Below are 26106 nucleotides of genomic sequence, written 5' to 3'. Positions count from 1 at the left end.
AGAAAGATTACGTTCACTGGCCATACTGAGTATTGAACATTATCAAACAAAAAGGATCAACTTGGAAGTAATTGTGGATCAGTTCTTACTCCTGAAAAAGCCACGATTTTCTGAATAGACTCACTTCTGTATATAATGCGTGATATTTGATAGGGGACAGACAAGTATCTGGACTTGTCACTAACCTCTTGTGTAAGTGAATATTGTGAAATGTAGAACATTTTAATTACTGAGAACCAGTTTATCCTCGTATGTAAGTGTTAAGTGAAGATTGTGAAGTGTAGTTAACACTGTTGTTATTTATTGAGAACCAAAATACTCTTTTCGTTTTCTTATAGTACGTTTTATGAAGCTGGTGCAATCTAATTGTGGCACAAATGGTGTTTCAGGTAAACTACGCGGAGTTGACGGAAGTACAAATTAGTCTATCTATATTTATCTAAATTTTTCTACTACAGTGTTAATGTCTATGTAGTTATTGAATTATTATTATTATTATTATTATTATTATTATTATTATTATTATTATTATTAATAATAATAATAATAATAATAATAATAATAATAATAATAATAACACAGCTTTGTGTGTATTTACTGTTCTCACCAAATTTCCACTAGAACATGTATGCTCAGATTGTAAGATCAACCAGTATACTACGTTCATATAAATGGTATTACAGAAAACACTAGGAATCATGATTAACGTAAGGGCCCCTTTTAAATTACTGCGGGGTCCCCAAAGCCGGTTTCGACGCCACTGTTAAAATATCAATATAACGAATACATAATCCAATGCCTTTTACCCAAAGAAAGAGTGTTACTATGTATCGTGATGAGGAAAAATCCTACTTAGTTTTTGTTAAGGCATCCGAAAGTTTGATTTTTGTATTGTCCAGTTGCTATTGTCGTTCCAAAGTATATCTTATAAGGTAATTCATCCTTATAGAAGGTCCAAAAAATGTCTTTTTATTTTAGTTAACGTCAGTGTGCTTATTTGCATTGGAATAGGACGTAATATTGAGGTCTCAAATATTAAGTAATAATAATAATAATAATAATAATAATAATAATAATAATAATAATAATAAGAAGAAGAAGAAGAAGAAGAAGAAGAAGAAGAAGGAGGAGGAGGAGGAGGAGGAGAAGGGGGAGGAGGAGAATGGTATTAAAAGTTATAAAGTTTCCCTAAAATTTGGCAGAATTACTTAAACGTAGGGATTTCGGGAAAATGGTTACATACCTTCAAGAAACACCTCTGCAACTACCCAAATTTAAACTAAAGCTTTCCACTAACGTTTCATGTTGAAAATATTTCGCTGTACGTTTTAAGGAAAATAACTGTAATAAAATTAACTGAATATCATTGAACAGTAAGGCATATAACATACTAACTTGTAGAATATGCAGATGTAATTATAAAGGCTTTGCTATAAAGATATATATATATATATATATATATATATATATATATATATATATATATATATATATATATATATATATATATATATACAGACCATAATACAATGAGCTCTGTACAACAAAGTAACAAAATAACGTATAACATTCAGTCTACAGAGCAATTGTTACTTAAAGATGACATACACTATTTTCGAGAATCGAGATAAGACGAGAAGTGTTTAGGATACTTTTCATCTCGTTTCGATTCTCATCTCTAAAGCGAGACGATAGTTTGAGTTAGCCTTGTCCCGTCTTGAATGTAAAATGTTGAGTCTCATTCCGATTTTGTTTGGTTTGTTTTAGAATCGAGATGAGAAATTTTTTCTTCCCATGGGCGACATTAAACAAAACCGTAATATTTTTTGCCTAATGTCTCGTTTTGCTCTTAATGTGATGAACTGAACGATAATAAGTTTCAAATTTTTAATCTTCTACGATACATTTATTATTATTACTTTTATTATTCCTGAAGATTGTTACAAATGTCGAACCTGAATCTTGGATTTAGAAGAGGATCGTCAGTACGACTTTTATTACGAATATAGAAGCAGAAAAATTATTATAAAATCAACCTATACTGTTTAATATCGAAAAAGAAAATAGAAATATTATACCTTTTTTATTTTTTGTGAAAGAAGTAAAAGCTAAAATTATAACGATTTAAAAAATTATAAGAAAATGGTAAAAAATGTGAATAGTATTTCCAGACGGCAACACTGTTTCCTTCTTCCTTTAAGCAAAGCGCATTCCCAGCCGGTGAGTTACGTACGGCATGCCCCGGTGTGAGGATGTCTGCTTGGGACTTGTGTAACCATGAGGAAGCGTGGATTTACTCTCCGATCACGAGTTTGTTCTTTCGGTGTGTTAGGTACTTCGTTTAATCTTTGTTTAGTGCGTATAAAGGAGACCAATTTTTATAGTTATCAGTTACCACTATATCAGAAGAAAAATATAAAAGTGAGAATCGGTATATTCTTGCGAATGTCGGAAAGTGGGGCAGAAAAGTGGAGTCGTTAAATGGCAAGGGATTTAGTTTAATCCTAATACGAATAATCGATTCTGGCTAAGAAAAAAAGGCTTAAGAAAGTGAATGAATTTTGGATTATCACGCCAATTACCAGATTGTTTATTTGTGAATTGATCGATGAAGAATCGATCACTGTACTTTATTTCGTCTTTCCTGATTACGTAATTACTTATTTTGAAAGGATATCTATCTGCTGTCTTTCGAATTCTGTTGTTGTTTCTTGTTGTTGTATGTGGTTAATGGAGTGGCTTGGTAGAAGTTAAATGAAGGTCACTATTCCGTCCAAAGGAGAGGGACAACTGGAAGCAGTTTGGATAAGAAAAGTATTTGACCACCATTATAATGCAAGAATCAGTTTAATGTTTGCCTCCCTGTGTCCCTTGTCAATGTTAGGGAATATTTTTCTTAAGTGTGGTTGTCTTGTACTTCGCTTCCTATAATAAGGTATTGACTTCCGTGGTTCGTTAAGTAAGAAAAATATCTAGACCGCATTTAAAATATTCAGCTGTTTTTTGACCAAATATCAGCTCGATCCTTAAGAACGATTTGCAGTAGTCAAAGGAGGAGGAGATCATTTGTTGCCTTGGAAATACCAATATATATATACATACATATATATATATATATATATATATATATATATATATATATATATATATATATATATATATATATATATTTGCATGAAAATTTAAAAAATACTTAAAATAATGTTGGAATGTTTTTGATGGGATCAATTCCAGTGTAACATTAGTGTGAGTACCTGGCGTGGCCACTTGTAACATATCAATTAAGTGACACTAATAAAATCTAGATTAAATTTTTAAAAAGTAAAGAAATAAAAAAGAAAAAATTGCATTAAGATTAATTTTAGGTTTAGGTACACCTCAGATATCTTATATCAATAAAATTTGAAAGTTGTATACACAATTGTGACCTTAGATAGCATGAAACTACAGAAGGTTTGATAATAATTAGGAGATTATATACTTTAATTATTTGAAAGTCCAAACAAAAAGAAGGAAAGGTATTTAAAAAGCGGAATTTTAAGGTTCACTTCGCAATCATTTATCACATTAAACTATTATATCTGTTATTACTCACGACGAATATTTTTCTTGTTATTCCTTTTGGAGATTAATAAAACTATAAAAGACAAATTCTTGAGTTATTCATTTATTGAGTAAGCCTGAAATTCTTATAAGATATGGCTATGATTTTATTATTATTATTATTATTTATTATTATTATTATTATTATTATTATTATTATTATTATTATTATTATTATTAATTATGTACCTTTTATTACATATTGAGAAAATAACTATAGAATTTGAAAATAAATGAAAATACATCAGATTATGAAACTACCAGATACAAACATAAGAAATAGGTTTAGTATTTTAAGGTAACATTGATATTGCTAATTTACTTTAGTTTGTAATGGAAAAAAGTTTGCATTTTACATTATGATATTATCAAACACAATTATGCGTCCCGTTACCTATTAACTGAAGAACTATTGCCCCGCTGAACATTACGTGCGGCCTTTTGCCCCGTTTTACTCTACTAGAGAAGAAATATCTTCTCTATATCTTGAGTAATTATTTCTCATATTATATGCATGTGTGTATATGTTATTTTATTTCAGTTATCAAATTGTACATTACAATCAATCGAAGGTTGGTGGAATTTGACACTGTTCGAACCAATAAAAGCTATGGGTTGTTGGAGGATACAGCTGAAATATCTTACACAAGGATCTTCAGATTTCCCGCACCCAAAGCGCCCTATTGATGATAGCTGGTTCTTTTCGTTTTTTTTAACTGACCGGATTCTTTACGGGCGCGTTATAAGATTTCATTGTTAAAGTATTGAAAAATCCGATTATTCAATACTTGAATATAATAAAACGTGCGCCATCGCCGATCAATCACCATCAAAATTCCTCAAGTAAAAACAGAAAATTGCCCGACATCGATTCGATCCAAGAACCTCTATATTACTGGCCACGCGCCTTGACCACTGAACCACGATCACACTGTAAATGATTCCTCTTTAGTCTGGTTACGTTAGCTTTCTTTGCATCCTCTTGCAAAGTTATATGTTATGTTTCTTCGTTTCAAGAAGTCTTTCGTATTTCTTTCATGATGATATAAGTTAAGAATCTTGGGCAAATTGTATATTAATAACATGAGTTATTCTTAAACCTGTGGTTCATAAGTTTGTTTCTTTTCCACACGAAACTAAAGATATGACAGATTTAATTTTCATGCTCTGCATTGATTGCAGTCGGCATTACCTTGTCAAAGACTTATGTCCGCCACGATACATTAAATAGAAAAGTAAAAAAAGTGAAATGGAATGAAATCTTTGAGTTTTACGTCCCACGCTTATGCCGGTGAGGCTAAAAGAAAAGGTGATGATGAGTAATGAATGAAATTGAGGAATGAAGAAAGTGGAAGCAAACGGGATAACGCCGAGAAAACCCACGCACACGGTGTTTGTCCACCACAAAGTTCACTTGCCGGGGGCTGGGATCGAACCCGGGACCCCAAGCACAAGAGGTGAACGCTCTACCACTGAGCCATCGCGGCCCTCAAATAGATAAGTATTACATTAGAAAGTATACTGGGAAATTATGCAAAACTCACTGCATTTATTTTCTCCCGTCAATAATAAGAAATCTAATAAAAATGTTTAAGTAGAAGGCAGTAATATGTAATATTCATATGTGGTTCATTTTGATATTTCCTATCTAGACAAAAATTCATTTAAGCATAACAGTTTGGTAGAAATTTAACATAATATAATGTAAACTGCAGGGTATTTAACTTCAGCGTATTAATCTTCTGTCTTTCTTTCGCACTCACACACACTCTCATTTTATCTCTCTCTATTGCTCTCTCTCTCTCTCTCTCTGTCTCACGCAAGATGAGATAAGAAGGGATTTTGGCAAATGCTACCCCTAAAGGAAACAACGTTGCTTCAACGTCTCTTATTCTTTGACAGATCTACGAAATTATTAGGCAGACTTGAACATACAGCAGACTTGCACGTAGTACATTATTGTCCACCTATGGCCTTTTTCTACATAATATCTGATGATACTACACAACCCATTGTGTATTATGGGAAGGTCCGAACTTTGAGTCGGCCAAGAATGTGAATTTGGGTTCCAAGATACATACGCCACAGAATATTCTATTTTGGCGTTCACAAGCAGCAAGTGAAAGATGAGCAGGAGCTCCGTCGTGATAGTAAACAGCCATAAGATTAATGCTCAGATTCTGCAACTATGGAAGAAGCCAGTCATTCAAAATCTCCAGATAAGTAACTTGGGTCATGGGCCCCTCAAGGAATTGCTTTCAATTTTTTATAAACATATGGATTTTCTTTTCCCCATATGAAGACGTTTCTATCAACTAAACTCCTATAAATAGCACACTAATAAAGGAAGAGAAAGAATTTTCAAGCAGTAGCGATGGGGAAGGGAAATAAAACGTGCGCAGAAGTGAGTGCGTCATTATTGCGGCTTCTTTGCAAACAGACCAAAAACCGGTTTCAAAACTTGGAATTCAAAGGAGCAAACTACAGTTCTACATGAACGTGGACTAGGACTGCACGCATTATGGCCAATTGTCATCAAGAAACGGCCATGGGAGTTAGTAGTAGGTAGAGAATCTTAAAGAAAATTGTATAAATCTTCTTATTTTACTCCAGACAGTAAATAACATTTTCGTCTATGCTTTTCTCTTTCATATTGGAAGAATGATCGTCTTGAATATTGTTTGCCGTTAACTAGATTTCAGACATTTTCATGCATAAGACTTAGAAATTTTTAAGGAATTACACGAGCGAATTTAAGCAAGTAGTCTTTAAAACTTGACTCTAGCTCGACTAGAGAACTCGGTTTGAAAAATTTCCTCTAACTCGATTTGAATTCGGATCGAATTTCGAGTCGGGTCAATCAAAACGAGCCAAGTTCCGAGTATAGTTTCTAGTACCTTCTTCAAGTACTCTACTTACAAAATATAATTATTATGAGTACGACTACTACTGCTACAAATTATTATTATTATCATTATTATTACAACAACAACAGCGTGTATAAATGTGAAAGATAGGAAGTTTGTGTCTGAATATTTCGTTCACGAGGTTTCTGGTTTATATTACGAAGGAGCATCAGACCTATTATCAGACGGAATCAGAGAGAGGGAACCCTTCCTCAAGGTTAATTGACACTTCTGGAACTGTAAGTATTGATAACCAAGGTTCAAACATGAATTTGCAATAAAAACTAATTTTGTTCTCATGATTATTTCATATAGCGAAAACGAGCGTATAAAGGATTGAAGTTTTCCAGAGTATTCCTCAGTTATTGCAGGTGAATTCTGGACGGCACACTAGCTGTCTTCTTTCCACTTCCTTCCCAATATTCTTGATTTGTTGAGTGCTCCAGACTAAAATGGCCTGAGAGACTTATTTGGTAGCTTAGTAATAAATCAATAAATATCTCTCTCTGTGCCAGTGACGATGCTAAAAGTAGATGAGTGAGATGATACCTACTCTAAAATCCTACTTGTCTAATAAAGTCCTCCCCTCAAAAATGGGCATGCTCATATTCCCGTGCATCAGGAATATCCTGAACGTTCACTAATTCTGCAAAGGATGAGTGATGGTGGGCATGGAGTCATTCTTTTTCAGGTATCCACCAAAGCAATTGCCCTGGACATAAAGTACTTTCCCAAAGGAAGTGCTTTCCTTGACACCTCTTTATCCAGAAGCTTATATTTATAAATATATAACTTAATTTACTGCGTAATGATCAAAAACGGTATAGTATATCAAAATGAAAATTCTAGCACCTTTCCTGTATCTAACCATATTCATCCTCCCTTATCCAAATAGCTTAGCTAGCAGAATACATTTAAAATAAAAGAACGTCTTATTGTTTAAAGAGGCCTAACGTCATATGGATTGTTGTTCTGCGCTTCTCTCTCTACTTCCACAATACGCACCGATTGAAATTTTATTGAAAATCATTCACAAAACTGGTATATATAGGTCTTGACAAATCTATTACACGAGATGCCTTTGCAGAAGACAATATAGTTTGAAACTTGGCTGTTAATTTCAGAACTACAATTTATGATCCTTTAGATCTTCGCTTAATTTATAACTCTGGTAATTTCCTTGAGAAACTGGGGATGCAGTGATTCACTCAGGGAGTTCGGTAACCTAGGATGATTCCAGTGTCAGTACTTTTTATGTTCGAAAAACCTTGGTAATTTTTGAGAGGGAGGATGGACATGCTTTTCGCCCGTGAAACAAAATTGACACGATCAATTGTGCTGGTGTTTCGACAGTTAAATTCTGTGTGACAAAATACATATGAATCCATACCCGGGAGACAGCTGTACAGAGCTTTTTTTGTATGACTGTTATGTGTATCCTCTTTATCGAATAGCTCTAGTTTTTCGCTCATAAAAAGAGTGACACAGTCAATCGGACTGTTGCTTCAAAATTTGGATTCCGTGTAACAAAATACATTGAATACATACTCTGGGGCCTGCTGAACAATAGGTCTATCTTTTGTTTGCCTATGTTATTAGTAATTTAATTCATAGTGGTCAGAGCATTTGATGTTGACACAAATAGTTTGCCGAAGTTGTATATATATATATATATATATATATATATATATATATATATATATATATATATATATATAACGGAAATCCACAGGTAGTCTATCAGGTTGACAAGTTTTGTATGTAGTCCTATAAAGTCGACTCATCGTGTGTGGCAAGATTTAACCACTACAAATATGTTCCTCAGACCTAATTTCCTGTTAACGTAAATTTTCAAAATAACATAACACTTATAATGCTACACTTCTGATCACAAAAACCACGAATACCTTCCCGAGGCTAAGTCTCAGGAATTTAGTTACGTCAGACTGGCCTTCCCTGAGTTTTTATACATGATTGAAAATTGTAATTACCCTTCTATGCATACCGTAAATTTGCATCTTTTACGATGTACTATCATAACTTAAGTGTACGGAAGATTACCATAATTTTTAAGTTGCATATTTCACACTTAACTTATATGTTAAATCGAAAAGATATATAGAAAAGAGCAATTGAATTAAGCTCATAACTACAACTAAGTTTGATGACTAACTTTTTGTCCATCGGTTTAATATATGTTAATTGTTTTACTGCCAACTCGAGTGTCCCCACGACAAAGCAAATCATCTTGTAAGAGTATAAATTTATTAGAGCAGAACACAACATAAAATTTTAAGTGCCAATAAATGTTTTTCATACTTTTTGCACTTAACACGGTGGGTTGTTTAAAGCCATGATCTTAAGCAAATATTTCTTTCAAAATAACACCTAAAATGTATTTTACTTTCTGTTACAATGCATTATTGTAAATAATACCAAAGCCACAATAAAAATTTAAATTGTGTTGGAATTAAACATGTAAATAACTGATATGAAGAATCCTTAAAATGACGAATCTATTCCTTTTGGTAAGGTTATTACCCCGATTTGCATGTTAAGACACAAGACTAACTTATGATGCTATTTGAGGGCAGTTGCATACACATAATTTCATCAAGTAGTATAGAGCTCCCAAGTTTATATAGTTACAGTATTTTATATGCACGTTTTAATTCGGTATGGAAAATGTATATTTATTCATAATAGCATGTTCAATGTGGGGATTGGCAACCTGCACACACCTCTGTTTAAAGAAACCATATCAGCCTAAATTTAGAAGCAACTGTACAATTTGTCAGAGGAAGAATTTACTATTTTTCTTAAAATTCAAACATAATACTTTCATATTACTAAAATAACCCTTACATTGCTAAAATAACTTAATTCCTTCCACATAAAGGAAGAGTTAAATAGGTTACAGTAGTAATGGCGTTACTCTGCCGAACTCTTAATAATTCAATTTTGGGTCCCCATGCACTATACTGAATGAATTAGGGATGCTTTGGCCCGGGATTACGTCACCTATTGAAATTTTGCTTATGCTTATTCAGGGGCCATGCACGTTGGTGTAAATGAGTCAGAGGTACCTTGGTCCTGCTATGACGTCATTGAATTGGGAGTATTGGATCAGAGGTCATGATGATTCTTTAAAATTACTAAAAATATGATCTTGATGATTCATTACGTTATGAAATAGTACAGGTTTACGAATGCTTTCGTTCCCTTTTATGGCATAAAATTTGGAGATTGTTATGCATGGACTAACACGGGTGCAAATGAAATCTTTAGTTTTACGTCCCACGATTATGCCGGTTAGGCTAAAGGCCCATACAGTAGAAGTGAACGCTCTACCACTGAGCCACCGCACCTCTACTGGTATGAATGAATTAGAGGTAGTTGGTTCGAGCTAATATGTTTGTTTGACGTCACTGAACTGTGATTTTTAGCTTGGAGCTTATGATGGCTTGTTTCGTTCTCTTTTATGAGTATAAAATTACCAAAACAAGGTTTGATCTCTTTCTTGATGACCTATTACATTATGAATTAGTAGACCCCAGTAATACTATAAATTAGTATTAATATGAAACTCGAAAACTTTGGGAGCTCCTCCGTGGCTAAGCGGTTAGCGTACGCGCCCTTGGCGTGGGAGACCCGGGTTCGATTCCCGGCGGAAGCTCATGTGGTTCGGATTCCACGTTAATCAGTAGGTCCACGTCTCATATAGCCTCGCTGCTGAACGGGACGTTAAACCCAAAATCAACTCAACTCAACTCGAAAACTTTGGAGTTCCTTTGTGGCTAACCGGTTAGCGTATGCGTCTTTAACGTGAGAGACCTGGGTTCGATTCCCGGAAGAAGCTCATGTGGTTCGGATTGTTATCCCTTTGATGAGATGGACTAACACTGGTGCAAATGAAAAATTTTTAATTTTACGTCCCACGATTAGGTTAAAGGAGATGGTGACGATGAGAAAGGAATGAAAGTGTGGGAGGAAACTGGAGCATGGCAGGGATCACTCAGGACACATAAGATCACATTGATTTACATCAGAAGTTGGGGGGAGGAGGGGAGTATCGCACCTCGTACTCTTTGATGAGTATAAAAAATATTAAAATTTGGACGTTTTTAACTTATCCTATTATCTTTCACGAGACATTTTTGTTAAATAATCCATTCCATTTTTTGGGAGTTATCGTTCCCTTTGGAGCCTTATTACGTTATATGGAGGCATATTTAAAATTATTCCCTTAAATTTGATAAGTACTATGTGATCCATTTTGTTCCGCTTCAGGGGTGAACATGGATACATTGCAATCGTCCCGAGTTCAATTCTTGGTGCTAGTTTAAGAAATGTTGAATTTAATGTCCCCGCCGATGATGAGAAATGATGAAATGAGAAAACATCATTAACTTACTTGCTTGCAGATTGAAGCAGAGACCTCACATCAGAAATAAGAGCTGAGTCACCGTACTCCATTGAGAAGTTCAGTTTGTTGATTACTATGTAATGGTCCCGAGTTCGATTTTTTTTTGTTAGTTTCAGTGCGAACAGTTTCGCGTATGAAAGGAAGACGAGCAGATTATGTTACATTACACATTTCATTGCGAACAGTTTACACTAGGTTTATGTTTCATATAGAAAGATAGAAGATCTGTGTTGTCATCTTTTTTTATTTCGTGTACGACTTTGACCTTGAAGAAAACCTTGCTGACAGTGCTAAGCATTGGCGTATACACATAATCTTATTGTTTAGTTGGCTGTATTTAGAGATGAATCAGACATTTAAGGTTGTTGGTTCGAATCTAGTTGTGTTCGCTGTAACTCAGTGCCTGAGCAATACTTACCGAGATTTTCCAGTGTTGCCAACACTATCAGAATGAATCGATTCATTTAGTCGGAGCAGTTTCGTGACGAAAACTGATTTTTGTTTTGCACAGAAATTTTTTTCTGAAACAGAATTTTGTTTGTACATAAAAATTTTTTTCTGAAACAGAATTTTGTTTGTACATAAAAAATTTTTTCTGAAACAGTTTTTGTTTTGTACACCAAAAAAATTTCTGAAACAGAATTTTGTTTTCGTACACAAAAAAATTTTTCTGTAAACATTTTTTTCGTAAAATACACAAAAATTTTCTGAATCAGTTTTTTTTCGTACACTAAAAATTTTCTGAAACAGAATTTTATTTTGTACACAATTTTTTTTATTTTCGTACATGAAAAAAAAAGTTCTGAAACAAAAATTTAGTTTGATTTTTTTTTTCGTAAAACATTGATTTATTTTACCGGTAAACTGATTCAGAAAAAAGAAATTGAAAATCGCAGTACAGGAAAAGAATTTGATTTTAGGATGTGAAATAGAACACAGAATCTTGTTTTTGTACATTTATTTTAGCATGTGAAATAGAATACAGAATTTCTTTTTTCTTCAAAGGAAGACGTGTCCGTGACGGGTACAAATTCTGTAAAGAGAAAATAAAACATATGAATATACATGGTAATATTTATTTTGTTTCCTGTGAAAGAAGAAAAACAGATTATTAACATAAACTAACTGATCAAGAGAGTAATGTGAGAAAAAGAAAAGCAAATGTGACGTACCTGAATTCCTTTTTTTTTCTCCACGTGTTTCTGCAAGGTGATGTCATCTGAGTTTGTCTCCGTTCGTGCATCGTTGAAGCATGTCCCGTGTTGCGTTGATTCTTTGCCCCGTCTTTGGGAGGTGATGTTGGTGGGATTAGGGGAAAATATGGCTGTTATTCTGTTCTGGCTTTTTTATACCCATAGGGCAATGTCTCGTATGTGTCTGGTATTAATCGGCGTTTTTTATAGTTGAAACTGTACTTCTTTTCTTCAGGTTTTGTGACAAGATGATGATCGTGGGTTCTGTAAATTTTGTGCGGCCTGCTAATGGAGATTTTTTCACTCGATTGATTTATGATCATTTGCTCCAGACTATTAAAATTTAACTTTTGACTTGCAGTATAATTGAGTGTGAATCCACGAATTTTGCATACATAACTGGTTGATTTCGTGTCGGGGTTGTAGATTTCCAAGGCGTACTGTTTTGGGCCACCAGACACGAATTTTTTAATGTATGCTTTTGGTCCAATTGATTCCAGTTCATTTGACATTGAACCAAGAAATACTTCTGGTTCTATTGTGGGCTGTGATGGTCTCTGCGTGAATATCACGGAATCTGTATCGAAATATAGTACTCTTTCTTGCAGCAATTCTAAATATTTGTAGAGTTCCAGACGAGCTTGACACGTTGTAAATGCTCCAAGGACAACATTAGCATTGTTATTTTGTACTGGAACATCATCTTCATACTGCCAATAAAGGTATAACAACGAATCGTTAACAGGTAAAATTTGGTTGACTTTTATGTCTGGAGCAGTTAATTTCTGATACAGTTCTTTGGGATCATTAATGATGGTCGTTTGGCTGAAATTGTCTCTTATAGCGAGTCGTCCCCAGAAGGCATTCAAACAGAGTTTTGCAAGACTACGACGTGCTGAATTTGTCATTATATTTGCTGCATCCAAAGTTATGCCTTCACGTTGTTGTACCATTTGGATATACTGCTGCTTTTCTTCTTCGGTGACGCAATTGGCAGGCCAACCAGAAGCTTCCAGCTTAGATTTCAAAAATGTGTTAATGTATTCGCTGAATAATCCGCCAGTCTTGGTTTCTGGATCATATACGGTGATGTCGTAATCCCAAATTTCGTAAATTTCAATGACTTGATACCCAAGTTCAATGGCTTTTTGAATTTCATAGGACACCCACGTTCCTGTTAGACTTCGTTCACTGTCCGAATGTGTACATTCAGAATCTTGATTTAATGCTGTGGCACAGGCAGCACAAAGTGGAAACAACAACTTCTTATTTGAACGAAATGGCAGCACTGGATGAAACACATTTCTGCTAGGCAAAATCTTCAACTTGACCAATCCGTTAACATCTTGAATGTCGGGCATTTCTGGATCTCCCTGTAGATATATTCGTGGATGCCCTATTGGATACCGTCCACATTTATTCACATAAGGATACAGGGAAACGATATCCAAGAATTTTATTTCTTCGCCTTCATTTTCATTTGCGACGTGATACAATTTAATGGCATTAACACGGCCACCATAGAAGCTGTCTCTTGGATTTAATGGTGTCTTATTAATATAAGGATGTGTGCTTAAAGAAGAGGCCAATGCTGGATTGGATTTTAACACTTGACGAAATTCACATTCCCACATTTCATGTACTTTATATCCCATGGATCGTAATAATTTCATTTTACGCTGTGTTCTCTCGTAGCGATAGTTCATCGTTTCTTCGGAGTTCTCATAAATGGGTTGATCACGGCCTGTAGGGACACATAAAGGACAGCCGTGAATTCTGCAACCTTCAAATTCATACACGTGTTCCTCTTTAGTGTCAGGATCTTTGTAGTAGCCGTCCAGATGAAAACCAGCAACATAAACTTCTTTTCCTCTCGCAGCGTGCAGAATTGAATGACCCTCTTTTTCTTCCATGTAGGCAAGCCACTGCAAAGCAATCCGTGACTGATTGTTTCTGTGACGGTATCCTCGTGCAGGAAGAATGCTAATAGTATTAGGTTTTAAGAAATTTCGTCGAAATACTAAATTGCACGCACTCGCCAAAGTGATAGCCTCCAGGAAAGGATTGACGTGAGTTTCTTGTTCAAAAGTGGTCATGAAAGATATACAAGCCAATCGAAGTACGTTGACGTCCTGGACACAATAGTTCACCAATTCTTCTTGGAAAATAAACGTATCGTTCTGGTGTTCGTTGTACCATGTCATGAATTTTTCTCGTTCATCCACTTTCATTTCATCTGCACCATAATAATGGATGTCCGGTAATTTTCCCACATACGCTTGATTTGCAGCAGTATTAAAAAAGTGTGGAAAATATCCTTTGGTCGCTGGTAAATGAAATGCCTTGGATAATTTACTTAAAGCCATTGGCATGAAATTTAAGGAGTCAATAAACGATAAGTGATTCACTTTCATGCTTAAAATTTTTGCTCCGTTCAAGATCAAAGTAGGTTTCAATTCATGTTCTTCCACTAAAGATTTAAGAATAAAATGACCATCATATCCCTTACAGTTATGTGCCAAAGATACAATAAGTTTGATGTTGGGTCGTGGTTGACGTAAATACGCAAGAAAGGCATTGATCGGATCATCTTGAAAAATATGTTCCCGCTGTCCACAAACTTCACACGGATGATGTATATCTTCATCTTGAACACAGTTGTAACATACTTGTTGGGCCACCAGTAAATTGGGCTTATGAATGAACGTGTCTTCATCGAAGAAAGTATCCTGTGTGGCTTCGATATCATAGAAGACAATCATAGCCTTCTTGGCATGTAACACTGATGGAACTCCAGGTTTTAATTGAGTCGTATCAGGCTTCATGTAGCATTGGTGGGTAGACGTAACGTGTTTATGGCACACATTACAAAAATAATCTGTACAATCATGTTGTCTTTCCCCTGTATGGACAAACGAATAAATGCGTAGACATTTGGAACACTGTTTTACCATCTTGCATATTGGTTGGCCTTTATGATATGGTACAGTTAGATGATTTGTATAGCATGTTTCACCATAAAATTCACGATTGCATTCTGAACACTGCTTCTCCGTATTGGTCTTACTGCATGGCGGTTTTTGCAAACATTTCTCACACATGGCCGAACAGTTCTTGACGTGTCTATTAAGATGATCATATTTTTGTGGCATGCAGTACAATAATACACAGTTGAAAAAACGGCTGTTAATGACGTGATGATGTCATAATGAGAATTGATGCACATTAAATTGATTGGAATCTTGTCTTCGCCACCAGGCCCTTCATACAGAATATCTTCTCCGGAAAAGCTGGTGTATACGGTAAGTTTATAATTTGTCAAGTAGCGTTGCAATTGTCGCAATTCTTCCACAGATCCCCCATGCTCTAAATTCACTGAGGATCGAGACAAAAGTTCATGCACGGCTGGGAGAACGACACACTTGCTCTGGTCCTGATATTGTCTGTACAGTTTCTTGTTCGTATCCTTATATTTCTTTAAACCAATAGCAATCACAATTGCATAAGCCAAACATTTCTTGTCGGTGTTTTTTACACGTAAAATGCCAGTCTTGCGTTTTAATAATTCGTCGTTTAATAAAAGACCTCGACGCATTCTCCCAAATCCACGGGGCACATCCACATGATGAAAATGTACAATGAAAGGTTCGTTCATGAGAAAACTATCGTTACTTTGAAGGATGCGATCAAAGGATGCCCATAAAGTCTCCAGTGTCAAATTACTTGCACGCCGAAAAGATAAATAAAACGGTTTGTTCTTCTGATCGTGAGATAAAATCGACAATCCAACCATCGATAATTCGTCGACATTTTCCAATAAGTAATCTCACATCTGTTGAAAGGAGGCCTGAACCCATTCAACAATATCGGTGCCACTGGTCGGAGCATTAATTTGAATTTCCAGCATTCGTCCTTCAAGATTAAAACGCCGATAATGTCTGTTGATTTCTCGCAAGACAGTAAAGCCAGAAGTAGCAATATTCAAATAGGAAAAAGGTAAGGTAAGCAAAAAGGAATAGGCAAAAAAAAAAAAAAAAAACAAATATCTAAAACGAAAAGAGAAAAAAAAGCACGAATTAAAATTGAATTCAGAGATCACTACGTTATCAAAATGACTACACGATCAATCCTAAAAGAATTATCATATCTCAAATAGTTCTACTACTGAAACGTTTTATTGTCGTCATACTGGAAATCAAACCCGAGACCAACATGTAACTGACCTAAGTTTCTGTAGTGATAAAAAGAATGAATGAAATTGTTTTCCAACTCAGCTGAGAGAATCATTGTAGTAAGCATTTTTTTCCTCTGACACTGAACTTTAAAACGTATGACGAACATGAAACGAAAACAAAATCTCATGCGCTTGCTTTTCTCGAGCTAAGACAAGGAATACTCGAATTCGATTCTCGGCGGGAGATCATATCCCACATTAAACTGCAAGTCCACGTCCCACGTTGTAGGGAACAAATTCGTGCGTAGTTTCTTTGTTTACGTTAATGGTAACTTTCAGAAACTGAGCTAAGTGGTTAGCGTTACGCAACTCTGGCCCGGGTTCAACACCCAGTATGCGCTCAGATTCAACATTAAGCTGTATTCCTAGCCCCCCACTACTGAAAGGACGCTAAACCAAAATCAACAAATTTCTCGTGCTTACTTCTAATGTGTGGATGTGGCCCCGGGTTCAACACCCAGTATGCGTTCAAATTCAACATTAAGCTGTATTCCTAGCCTCACTACTGAAAGGACGCTAAACCAAAATCAACAATTTTCTCGTGCTTACTTCTAATGTGTGAGATTCCTAATTCGATCCCCGGTCAAGTAAGTGACGGTTATTCTTCCATTTGCTAAATATTTCATGCTAAAATAAAAACAGTGATAACAAAGTTATCCTCATGCAAAAACACTCCATTGATATTAAGAAAACGCAGTTGATACTTACCTCAAAGTCAAGGAACGGAGTAAAGTCACGCTGTCACTGGAGGTACACCTTCGTTCATTCAAGATCTTCGTGGAAGTAGGACTTGAAAAATGAAATTAAGAATTTTATTTAGATCTAAAACGTGTTCAACTATAAAGTGACATCACTATCAGACAATCAGAAACGAGGAAATGAATCAATGACATCACGGAGAACCAATGAAAACACAGCTTTCATCATGTATCATGAGCCGAAACGTAACGTCTTTTCTCCTTACTCATCAATCGTTACGACATCTAGTATCGCGATTCTGCTCATGACATCATCATAGTTTATTACGACATTCAAATTAACACATCTAAATGTGATTCATTTTCCTTAAACTTGATTGAAAAATGTAACACTCATCGATATGTCACGAAACTGTCTTTGACATAAATGTAAAGTTGAGCTTTAAAAGTCCGTCAGCTGAGAAAAATGCTGATGTAGTAAAAGCACATGCTGCAATTTCACAATAACAAACTTCTATGCTTAACAACAAGCAGAAATGTGTAATGTAACATAATCTGATCATGTTCTTTTCATACGCAAAACTGCTCGCACTGAAGTTGGCATGGTGGCTCAGCGTTTTTTTTTTCTGATGTGTGAGGTCTCTGCTTCAATCCGCAAGCAAGTAAGTTTATGATGTTTTCTCATTTCATCATTTCTCATCATCGGCGGAGACATTAAATTCAACATTTCCTAAACTAGCACCAAGAATTGAACTCGGGACGATTGCAAGGTATCCATGTTCACACCTGAAGCGGAACAAAATGGATCACAAAGTACTTATCAAATTTAAGGGAATATTTAAATACGTCTCCATATAACGTAATAAGGCTCCAAAGGGAACGATAACTCCCAAAAAGTAAACCATTGTACTCTATTATATAACGAAAATGTCTCGTGAAAGATAATAGGATAAGTTAAAAAAAAAAACTTCCGAAATTGATATTTTTATACTCATCAAAGAGTACGAGGTGCGATACTCCCCTCCCTTCCCTCCAACTCCTGATGTAAATCAATGTGATCTTATGTGTCCTGAGTGATCCCTGCCCCCTGAGTAAACATAAGCAAAACTTTCAATAGGTAATGCAATCCCGGGCCAAAACATCTCTAATTCATTCGCTATGGTCCATGTGGGGGGTCCCAAAAGTGAAATAGGGTCTGCCCGACGTCAAACAATCACATTAGCTCAAACCAAATACCTCTACTTCATTCGCACCAGTAAGGAAGGTGGTGGCTCAGTGGTAGAGCGTTCACCTCTGCTGTATGGGGTCCCTGGTTCAAAGTAATTTTGTGGTAAGCAACATTATGCTCCAGTTTCCTCCCACACTTTCATTCCTTTCTCATCGTCACCGTCTCCTTTAGCCTAATCGTGGGACGTAAACTAAAGATTTCATTTGCACCAGTGTTAGTCCATCTCATCAAAGGGATAACAATCCGAACCCCATGAGCTCCTGCCGGGAATCGAACCCTGGTCTCCCACGTTAAAGGCGCATACGCTAACCGGTTAGCCACAAAGAAACTCCAAAGTTTTCGAGTTTCATATTAATACTAATTTATACTATTACTGGGGTCTACTAATTCATAATGTAATAGGTCATCAAGAAAGAAATCAAACCTTGTTTTGGTAATTTTATACCCATAAAAGGAAACGAAACAAGCCATCATAAGCTCCAAGCTAAAAATCACAGTTCAGTGACGTCAAACGAACATATTAGCTCGAACCAACTACCTCTAATACATTCATACCAGTAGAGGTGCGGTGGCTCAGTGGTAGAGCGTTCACTTCTGCTGTATGGGCCTTTAGCCTAACCGGCATAACGTGGGACGTAAAACTAAAGATTTCATTTGCACCCGTGTTAGTCCATCTCATCAAAGATATAACAATCTCCAAATTTTATGCCATAAAAGGGAACGAAAGCATTCGTAAACCTGTACTATTTCATAACGTAATGAATCATCAAGATCATATTTTTAGTAATTTTAAAGAATCATCATGGCCTCTGATCCAATACTCCCAATTCAATGACGTCATAGCAGGGCCAAGGTACCTCTGATTCATTTACACCAACGTGCGGCTCCTGAATAAGCATAAGCAAAATTTCAATAGGTGACGCAATGCCGGTGCCAAAGCATCCCTGATTCATTCATTATGGTCCATGGAGACCCAAAATTGGATTATTAAGAGTTCGGCAGAGTAACGCCATTACTACTGTTACGTCTAAATACATTTCTTGTAATTTTATATGCATCACATTTCTCATATGTGTGACAATATACTTTTGTGATTACATCTCGGTTTCGTCTTTTACTTATATTAAGAATAATAATTCATAGAAGTACGTGTATTTATTTTGCAATTCTTATTATTATTTGCAGGTAACTACGAGGAGTGTGATACTCAGGGCCTTGTTTGCATAGCTGAAAATATAGCACGTAAGTAGTTGGAAGTTTATATACCTAGAACTACAATATTGAAAGTAAAGAAGTTTTAGTTTTAAGATATAACATTTCTATGTGTAATTCAAATAGTTAACTATGATAAAGTTAATCCTGCATTCCGAAACGTAACTTTTGTATGAAGACTGTTACTAGTTTGCGGAATACCACTATCTTGTGTAATTGTCGTGTTAGATAGTCGCTAGTTGGGGTAGAGGAAATGTACTATGATTCACGTTCGCTACAAGCCAGATGTTGATCATGGAAGCGATAGAGAGCAGATTTTTAATGAAATGTAAATGTGGACGCTGAAATATAATACTATATTACTTGTGCGGAGAGCAACAGGAGCCAATGGTGACAGCATACACAATTTACGGAAAGGCATAATCAGAAAAGACAAACAAGGGATCGAAAGCAAATCTATTTTATTTGAATAGTTGAATATTGAAGAGCTTGTCACACTGAACTATAGAGTTAATATGCACAGTTTACTATCAAGCTGAGTCCACATGTGGGGAAGACTGTTTCTGCAATCATGGTTCGCTTACGTATATTACATAATCTTAATATCTGGAATCATTTGTTAATCTCGTAACCTCTGCCCTACATTGGAAAGATTTAGTGCAAAGCTTTGAGACCATAGAAACGTAGGATGTCCGGGACCGAAAACTAATAATATGATTCAATTAGTCATATTTAGTTTTATTTCTAACCATGGAAGCTCTACTTTAACGGAACAATGTTTATAACTGTCTGATCATTAGTACCTATACAAAATTCTATCAAACACCAAGGACAGAATTAAAACATAATTTGAGGTACGTCCGAATTGTACCCAGTTAACTAGTAGATTGAGTGTTACGTCGAGGGAGAAGTAGGTTCCTATAACGCCTAATATTTATTACCAACTGATAAAACCTGCCTTCATTAGAAGATGCAAGTGATTAAGCTAAAGGGAGCACAGCATTTTATTAGGCGAGTCATCGACTTCCACGTTCTAGCAGATATAGGGTGTCCGATGACTTGTTGCAAAGTAATGTACATGCGAGACACAAACATTTACACCGAGATTGAGGCACATAAAATGATGATTCATGCGGATTGACATTTCCATTTCTACACAGGAGTTCTATATGTGTGAGACTAGAACATCATTCAACTTACTTTTAGTCAACAGTTACCTAAAACATTATGCTTCTTCATAATATAATGTTGAGTCAATTCGTGTTAAATTAATCACCATTCTTTGTATACGCGATATTAAACAAATATTTTAAACATATATAAATTTTATGATTTAAATAGTTGTATATTAGGTACTAACTGATTCATTTTCTGTTTTCTTCTTGTATTTGTAGAGATGGAAAACGAACTTAACTCTAGAGATTGCTCATGTTATCCTACGTGCTACGAAGAGAACTACGAGATTTCTTTTACTAGTAGTGAAGCGTAAGTAGATCAAGTGTCTAGTTGTAATTATAATCGTTCTTATTTAAAACTATCTAACCGAAAATTATTGCCTTATTAGGATTCTCTCTCTCTCTCTCTCTCTCTCTCTCTCTCTCTCTCTCTATATATATATATATATATATATATATATATATATATATATATATATAATTGTAACACAGAGTGAAGAATGGGGGGGTTGCGTAGCTCGAGAGGGCTAAAGCAACTGGGCAATGGTAGAGCAAATATAAAACAAATAAAAGAACGGTTTTCAAATTAGAGAATGGTAGCTTAAGGTGTGTGAAGGGATAGATGGTTGAGCAAGGGAATAGCAACTAAGATTCAGTCTCACCCACAATAACAAGATGAGCAGGCCGGTGTCTGGTCCTTCTGAGGATGGTCTGAAGTTCTTCGGTAAGCCAAGTGGACCTTCGGTGAAGTAGTACTGCGGTTAAGTTACCATCGACTGGTCTCCTCTCAGCAAGTCGACCCGCAACAATGACCAAGCCAAATGACCGGGCTAAAACTCACCAAGTTCAAGCTTTCTCAAGTCTATTTGTTCCGACTGCCTCTCTGACGTCATGCGGAAGAACAGATCGAAATTTCCACGCAGTCATGGCCCCGTTCATTACCCCAGATAGACACAATTCGAGTGCACCTGCACTCCTATCGATGACACAGCGTGACTTCTCCAAAGTCCGTTCCGGGATGCAAACGTCGTCAAGAATTTCTTGTACCAAAGCAGGAAGGAAAGAACTTTTTCCTGACGACACATACTTACTCTGTAGAGATGCTTCCTAGTTGTGTCACAGACCCTGGGTAAATGTTCGGAGCGTCCATTGAACGACAATAAGGCATGACTATGAGAGTCCAGTGGAAACAAACTTATTGAGAAAGCAGCTGATCAAACCAGAAGTACGGAAAATAGCAAACGCGGATGAGACTGTTAGAGGTTAAGGTTCTGAAGGTTGCTACCACTGTTTATTACACAAAATACATACAAGGAGCTTCCTTGTAGTAAGCAAACAGATTTCAATTTTAATGACTGAAGCTGATATCGGGCGACGTGGTCTGATGTTGTTGACATCTGCCAGGCGACGAACTCCCAAGGGCGATGACTGCAGCATTTCCAAAGAATAGATGAAATCTCGGGAAGGCTGGTGAACAGGCCTTCATATCCCGTTACATCACCCACCTCCAAAAAGAGACGAATCGTCGGGCTTCGAAACCTTGGAGAAGCAGCGACGTTTCGGCGGCGATGACCATCTGTGGAAGGTGGAAAAAAAGATGCGATAAGTCCCAAGTGGTAAGGGATGCTGCAAGGAAAAGATTCCTTACCACAGTACCAATGACAGATGAAGCTGGTAGTTCCGCAAAAACACCAATAGATGGAGGAGGCATGTCACTGCTGGCTAACTGCAATGACCAACACACGCATGAGGCAGGTAACATTTCCTCTGTATCATAACACGTTCTTCAGTTGTTAACTTAGTAGGTGCGTGAAGTGGTAGTAACACTCGATGAAAAAAACTAAATGAAGAAAAAAAAAAGCAGAGGTGAGTCCACAATCCAGTTTCCAATTAGTAAATAAAGTAAACTAGCACTGTCACACTAAGGTTCCAATTACACACGAAAACACAATAACACAACAGTGAGACTAGGGCTTCCAGTTCGTAAAGTTGCTTTTTAGGGAAGCGGGAATGTAGGTTAAGCTACCTGAAGAAATATTATCAAATAATTTTGAATTCAAAATGAAAAAAATAGCAGATATAGGTAACAATATAACCATGATGAAGTGTAGATGGAATCGAACCAAGGACATCTAGTCTGAAAGACAAAAGAAAGACAACAAACAATTTAAGGTATTGGCAAAAAAGATAAACTAAGTGACCTAGTAATATAAAAAACAATAATAAACACGATAAAGTGGGTCACTAGCTCAAAGAATCAACCAATAGGTTCACAACCACTAAGTCCTTAACTTGAAGTACCTGAAAGAAGAAACACAATACAACAAAACAAAATAAAATAAATAAGTAAAATTCGAACAAAGCTTTCCTCAGAAAATTTAAAATGGTTCATGTGAAAGGGAAAAAAAATTAAGGTTGGACAACACGAAAGGGTTTAAGATTTAATTACTTTTTGAAGCGGCGTATAATTTGTTTCACATTTACTTGAAACAAAGAGGGCTTCGGGGCAGGTTTTGTTGATATCGGCGCCCACCATTCGCCGATCAAAAGTAATTAAACCCAAAACACAGGCCACCACCAAAACGTAATTTTTCAATTTTTCTTTAACAGAGTTTATAACAATTAGACTGAAAGATCAAACATTATGTAGGTCAGCAAGAATTATTTATCAAAACTAGTTTTACCAAATTATCTGAATTTGCATTAGAACAGAAAAAAAATGTAAAAGTTCAAGATAAATTTTAACATTACATAAATTCACTAAATTCAATCTCGAATTTCAAAAACCTTAAAATTCATGATAAAAAGCGAAAATCAAACAATGTAAACTATCAACATACCTGGTTATATACCTTACATCTCAAAGTCGGGTAAAAAATCTCAAATAAACACAATCGTCACAATCGAGAATAATAAGGTCCTATGCCAGAAAGTTAGCTACTCTTCCTGACAAGGGCGTCCAGATCGAAGTTACCAGTAAATTCGATATAACTAAAAGGTCATGTCAGGGAAAAAAGAAAATTGTGATGTTAAACACTCAAATCAGGGTAATCTATCATTAAAACATAAGTACAAGTATATAACTCATGTGAATCAAGGTATGTAAAGACAGTCACAAATCAATATGACTATAAATGTGATAGTTAAATATATGTATGACCTCAAAAAAATATTTTAAAACCAAATAATCGTCAAAATAAAACAATTTAAACTTCAACGTATACCATTAACTTTTCCCATTATTTCTTCAAGCATCAACACAAAATATATCCCCTAACTCTTCTTATTACCGTAAATAATACTTTTATATGTTCGTGTTAAACACTTATTGTCAACTATACTCGTGTTCGCATCTTCTGCTTATTATTAATTATCAACTCTACAACATACATCAAGAAACCGCACATCATACCATGGGAAAACCTCATACGGTGGCACTCTCTGCCCTACCGAAACAAAAACACAAAATACGAAAATAGTGCATGCACAACTACATGGCTAGCAAAACAACATGGGGACATGCTTGAAGGAATAATAATAAAGTAAAGACAAGTTTAGGACATGGTACCCTGGGCTAAACGCACTCCTTAACGGTCCACATAGGTCCTTTACACAAAATTGGGCGTACTCTATACCGTAAATGAGTAACGAACCCGTAAAACGTAACACAAAGACAAAAGACAAAGGAATTTAATGGTATACTACTCCAGAAAGCACCAACAAAACAAGGAATCACTTCAAAATCCTCTTAAACTAGGGAGTATCGAACTCTACGAAGTATACAATTGCAAATGGGTGCTATAGCATAAACGTCATACTATAATTCAAAATTACCAAAAAAAGGGGGGGTCAGGAGTGAATTATCGCAATAATCACATTGTACCAACAAAACAACAACAACAAAAAAATACTAAATATGCTCCTGACTACAAGAGGTCATAACTAAAAGCCATAATTTTAAATGCAAAACTCCAATCGCAAAAAATCAAAAGGAAACCCCATGTTAATTAAAACAGAGCTTAAAAGTGAGCATTCGCTGAACAGAACGAGCGGAGATGCTTACTTCTACATAATGTATATATATTATACATTACAACTCATTATACTCAACTCTTTATCCTTGTAGAACCCTTATATGTAAAAATTACACTTATTGTGGTATCCACCCTTTTATGACGACTGTATGCGATTGTCGTTTCATTTTCCATGCTTTTCCTACTCTTCATACTTCAGACTGGAGACACTGCTTGTCTACAGTAAACTTATAAAGTCCTCAATTTAAATTCTGTTCCTCATGATACTCATATTTGAAATTATAAAAAAAAATAACTTGAAAAAATTGAACTGGTAGCCGAAAAAATACCAAAAATTAATTACGTATAAATGTTTAGTCCCGTAAATTCCGTGTGTGGCGTTTCGATAGGAAAATATATATGTATATCACAGACAGCGAGTATATGTGTTAGGTAATTACCTCGGAAAAAGGAGCCATTTTCCTGGGCGTCATTTTCCCATTCATTGTATATAAGAAATATACAGAAACCACTAAACACATTTCAAAAATTCACAAAACACATTTCAACAAACATTCAAACTTTTTCCTGGAAAATTGATCCTTTGGAGCTGGGACGTTATTTTCTGATTCAAAATATATTTTAAAAATGTCAGAAATTACTGAACAGATTTCAAAATATCTGGCGGTGTTGTAAATCTTATCTAACGGCAGTGATGATACTCTGTATGTTATCCAGAAAAATGGACCCCTGGGCGCTAAGGGCGTAATATTTTTCTTAAATATATCTAATAAAAATTTTCTGAAACTGCTGAATCGGTTTCAAAACTTTTTTCGTTGTTTTAAAGCACATGTGGTGTTGGTGATGATACTTTAGACTTTGTCCCGGAAAATGGGCCCTTGGGCGCTGGGCGCGTTATTTTTTGATTCATTGTATATACATAAGAAATATACAGAAACTACTGAACCGATTTCAAACATTGTTTCAGTGTTGGAAATCTTATCTGATGCCAATGAAGATACCTTATATTTTATACAAAACAATGGGCCAACTGGCGTTTGAGGCGTTATATTTTGCTTAAATATATTTAATAGAAATTTTCAGAAACTTTTCAACCAGTTTCAAAACTTTTTTCATTGTTGGAATGCATATCTAGTGTCGGTGATGATACGTTATATTTTGCCCCGGAAAATGGGCTCTTCAGAGCTAGGTGCATCATTTTTTGATTCACTATATAGAAGGAATATACAAAACTACAGTAAACATTTCAAACATTCTTTCCATGTTGTAAAGCTTGCGCAATGTCAGTGACGATACGCTATATTTTATCCCAGAATATCTGCCCTTGTTTGCTGGGAAACTGCTGAACCGATTTCATGAATTCTTTCGCTATTAGATTCTTCACTAATGCCAGTGAT

This window comes from Thermobia domestica, chromosome 10, assembly GCF_964235325.1.
Source record: "Thermobia domestica chromosome 10, izTheDome1.hap1.1, whole genome shotgun sequence".
Taxonomy (NCBI): Eukaryota; Metazoa; Arthropoda; class Insecta; order Zygentoma; family Lepismatidae; genus Thermobia; species Thermobia domestica.
Note: the sequence above shows the minus strand (reverse complement) of the source record.